Source organism: Silurus meridionalis, chromosome 7 (genome assembly GCF_014805685.1).
Source record: "Silurus meridionalis isolate SWU-2019-XX chromosome 7, ASM1480568v1, whole genome shotgun sequence".
Classification (NCBI taxonomy): Eukaryota; Metazoa; Chordata; class Actinopteri; order Siluriformes; family Siluridae; genus Silurus; species Silurus meridionalis.
This window is the reverse complement of record NC_060890.1, coordinates 1,705,655-1,710,654: the sequence shown is the minus strand read 5'-3', so window position 1 is coordinate 1,710,654 and position 5,000 is coordinate 1,705,655. Positions and strand designations below refer to the sequence as shown.

Genomic DNA, 5,000 nt, shown 5'->3' with positions numbered 1-5,000 from the left:
CACACACACACACACACACACACAGTAAGGCATAGTTGGTGTAAATCAAAGCAGTGATCCACCTCACACCCACACTGTATAAAAGCCGTAATTATCAAAACCGCTTGGAATAACACACTTCACACTTTGGTGCGCACACACACACACAAACACACACAAACACACACACACACACACACACAAACACACACACACACACACACGCCTTTGAGGAAGAATTCTACGTTCAGACTCGAATTCACTTTAATTTCCGGTGTTTTCACTTTTTCCGGAAACTATAGGAACTACTTTAGAAACCAGTAGTGGAACTTCATCTGGAACTCAAGAACTGTGTTATACATATAAACATTTCTCTATAACTGCAGTTGTTCATCCACTACAAGAACTTTTTAGGAACTTTACAGTAACTTTGTGAATATTAAGAGAATCATTCAGGAACTATGTGAGCTTTTTATCACAAGAACTTTTTAGGAACTCAGGGACTCATTTGGGAACTATAAGAGCTTTTCCATTACAAGAACTTTTTTTAAATAAAGGGACAAAATTAGAAACATTATGAGCATTTCCATTACAGGAAATTAAGGGACTAATTTGGAAAAGAAATTCCATTTTCTCAATTCAGGAACTTTTTTTTTTTTTTTTTTAGAAACTCAGGGAATAATTTGGGAACTATATAAGTTTTGCATTACAGGAATATATTTTTAAACTAAAGGACAAATTCAGGAACATTTTGCAGTTTTTCTTTACATAGACTTTCAGAAACTCAGGAACCAAATCAGGAACTATTTGGGTTTTTCATTACAGAACCTTTTACAAACCCGAGGACTAATTCAAAAACTATATAGCCTTCCAGGAACTATATAAGCTCTTCCATTTTAAGAGGAACCCACACACCAAATCCAGGCCGTTATAAGCTTTTTCATTACAGGAACATTTTATGAACTATGGGACTAATTCAGGAACTATATGAGTGTTTCCAATAGAAAAACCTTTTAGGAACTCAGGATATAATTTAGGAACTATGTGTTTTTTTATTACAAGAAATTCTTTGGAAACCAGGGACAAATTCAGGAACTATATGCAATTTTTCAATACAGGAACATTCAAGGCACTCGGGAACTAATTTATGAAATATACAGAATTGTCATTTACATTTTATGCCTTTTTGACTATAGGAATCTTTGTCAGAACTCAGGATTTATCCAGAAAATAGTCCACAAAAGAAGCATTTTAGACAGTTTTTTCAGGAACACTGGAAATATTTGCACCATTATATGAATTATTTTGGAACTCAAAAACTTAATCAAGAACTGCATCTGCTTTTACACATGAAAATTTCTTTGGGAACTGATGAACCACACAGAAAATAATGGCAGCTTTAGTCTGCAGGCGTAATCTTTTAAACACGGACATTTTAAAGAACCTTTTTTTGGTGTGTGTGTGTGTGTGTGTGTGTGTGTGTGTGTGTGTGTGTGTGTGTGTGTGTGTGGTTGCGGGAGTTTTATCCGGAACCACAGGTGATTTTCCATAAATAGGAACCTTTTTTGGAGCCTATGGACTATTTTAAGGACTCAGTGTACTAGGTAAGATTTGGAGAACATGGACTTTTGAAGGAATATGTGAATCCTTAGGAAGTCCATGGTTTTAAAGAACTTTTTAGGTTCTGAAAAAAAGTCCTGAAATAGTTCTCTGTAAAGAGGAATTTGCAGACATTAAGTCCAAAATGCAGAAGTTCCTGATTCATGACACCCTACCAGGGCACTTTATCACACACACATATACACACAAACATATACACACATGTCCTGTGATTGCACCTAGTATAATGGGGACCTTTGGTGTGTGTGTGTGTGTGTGTGTGTGTGTGTGTGTGTGTGTGTGTGTCACGCTCTGGATGGCAGCCAAGGCTGTCCTGTCAATATTAAGATATCTTTTATTCAACACATGCTCAATGTGTGTGTGTGTGTGTGTGTGTGTGTGTGTGTGTGTGTGTAAGATCCTGTCCTTGTATAAACTCTGTGTGTGTGTGTGTGTGTGTGTGTGTGTGTGTGTGTGTGTGTGTGTGTGTGTGTGTGTGTGTGCTCTTCTACAGCAGGTATGTGAACAATGCCCTGGTCTGCACACTGTTATTTGGTATTCTTTATGTTCATAACTCAAGGTGACTTTGTGTATTACTGATGTGTGTGCGTGTGTGCGTGTGAGTGTGTGTGTGTGTGTGTGTGTGTGTGTGTGTGTGTGTGTGTGTGTAGGTAAGTCAGACTCTGCCACCCAAGTGGAACTACCGTCTTCAGCAACATTCAAATGAAGACCAACAGCAGTGAATCAAACCACAACTTCACTAAGGTCAAAGGTTGTGATGTGGGAAACACACACACACACACACACACACACACACACACACAAACAATTTTATGCTGACATTTTCTAGTATTGATAAATACACGCTTACACAATCTGTGTGTGTGTGTGTGTGTATGTGTGTGTGTAAGAGAGAAAGATAACCCTGCGTGTACGGGAAGTGGTTTGCCGAGAAACATTTGTTCTGCAAGAGGAAAGGAACGTGGTCAGTTCTCTGTAAACACACACACACAAGCGCACACACACACACACACACACACGTGGAAAGTGAAACCCATCACGTTATACCGTAGATTTTGAGCTAATATATGACCTATGACAACACTACGGTTTACGCTTAAACATTAAAAAAACCTCCACACAGCATCAGATAGCGTGCTAATTCGTTCGAATGCTAATAAAAAGTTTGCTAACATTCATCTGAGCGATCCGTCCGCTAGCTTTTCACCTCCAAGCCGCTCACGCGAGAGGCTGATATTTCTTTGTGTTGCTAACACCGGCTGCTATCATTTGCCGTAGCGACTTTCGACTTTTCGTCATGTCTGAGTGGGCAAAAAAATTGGAACACCGGATTTTTCCAGCCATATGTGGTTCTTTTTTTCAAATTGTTGAAGGCACACGATATTATGTATAAAACTTTCCGGCACGACAAAATTGTGTAGACACCTGCTATAGCTATGTCCTTATTAAACAGCTACAAATTCTATTCAGTTTTATTTATAGAGCAGTTTTAAACAATGAATTTTGCCCCAAAACTGCTTTACAGAGATACAGAGGTTATAAAATATGAGGAATGTTTAAGGTCAGTGAATATTATTTAGTTCTTTATGTTAAGTTGAACCCTAATAAGTGAGCTAGTGATGACCGGGGTTAAGGGAAAAAAAATATATATATAATATAATAATAATAATATATAGTACAGACCAAAAGTTTTGACACACTTTCTCATTCAAAGAGTTTTCTTTATTTTCATGACTATGGAAATTGTAGAGTCACACTGAAGGCATCAAAACAATGAATTAACACATGTGGAATTATATATGGAATTATATACATAACAAAAAAGGAAAAAATGGTTAATTATTGGGTATTGGTGGAGTTCGGGAAGAGATTAATTGGTTTTAAGGGACGAATTAAGTTCGATAACCGGGGGACCACTGTATATGTAAATTTTCATATAATTCATTTGATGTAAATGTACCTCTATGACATTTGCATATTTGCATAAAAAAATATGGAAGACGAATTATAACAAATGCAATGTGTATCTTACAGTAGGTCCGCAAAAATTTGCAAAGACGCTTAGCGTGCAAGTGAGGTGCCTTACACGTCGACAGTGACCAGCTACATCAGCAAGTGTGTTGATGATGTGACCATCTCCAAGACCTTCACTTCACGCTCCAACCAGAAGCCATGGATGACCGCCAAGGTGTGTGCGCTGCTAAAATCAAGAGACTCCACCTTAAAAGCAGGGGACAAGACGGCCTTAAAGACAGCGAGGGCCAAACTGTCCCGTGCCATCAGAGAGGCGAAGCGTGCACACGCCAAGAGAATCCGCGGCCACTTCCTGGTCAGCGGAGACACCCGGAACATGTGGCAGGGCATCTAGGCGATCACGAACTGCAAGGCGACATCACCTGCTTGTGACCATGACGCCTCCCTCCCAGATGCGCTAAACGACTTCTACGCCCGGTTTGAGGTGCAGAATAACATGGCCACCGCTCTTCCCACTGACCAGGTGCTCCGTCTAACCACAGCCGAAGTGAGGAAAACTCTATGCAGAGTTAACCCACACAAGTCTGTTGGACAAGACAACATTTCAGGCAGAGTGCTCAAGGAAATGTGCACAACAGCTAGCGGATGTCTTTACTGACATCTTCAACATCTTCCTGACCAACGGCATTGTTCCTACGTGCCTCAACATGACGACCTTCATTCCCGTGCCAAAGAAGTCTACTGTCTCCTGCCTCAATGATTATCGTCCCATCGTTCACCCCCATCGTGATGAAGTGCTTTGAGAATCAAGACCCAGATAACACCCTCTCCGGACCTCATTCAGTTCGCGTATCGTCCAAACCGATCCACGGACGATGCCATCTCCACGATCCTTCATCCGGCCCTCACCCACCTAGACAACAAGGACTCATATGTACGAATGCTGTTCATAGACTTCAACATGATCATCCCTCAGCACCTGATTGAGAAGCTGAGCCTACTGGGCCTGAACACCTCCCTCTGTAACTGGGAGACCTCAGTCAGTCCGGATCAGGAACAGCATCTCCAGCACCACCACACTCAGCACTGGGGCACCTCAGTGCTGTGTGCTCAGTCATCTGCTGTTCACTCTGCTGACTTACAACTGTGCAGCAACTGCACAGCTCAAATTACATCATCAAGTTCGCCGATGACACGACTGTGTTTTATCAGCAAGAACGATGAGTCAGCATACAGAGTGGAGGTGCAACGGTTTTAACAGCCTGGTGTGGAGCGAACAACCTGTCTCTGAACGTCGACAGAATGAAAGAGATAGTTGTTGACTTCAGGAGGGCACAGAGTGACCATTTTCCACTGATCATCGATGTATTCTCTGTGGAGATCGTCAAGAGCACCAAATTCTCCGGTGTTCATCTGGCGGATAACCT

General features: G+C 41.1%; 1 protein-coding gene across 1 annotated transcript in view; it reads right to left on the bottom strand.

Annotated features, from left to right (window-relative positions):
* raraa (retinoic acid receptor, alpha a) overlaps positions 1-5,000 on the bottom strand; it is an 87,102-nt gene that overhangs the window by 35,747 nt on the left and 46,355 nt on the right.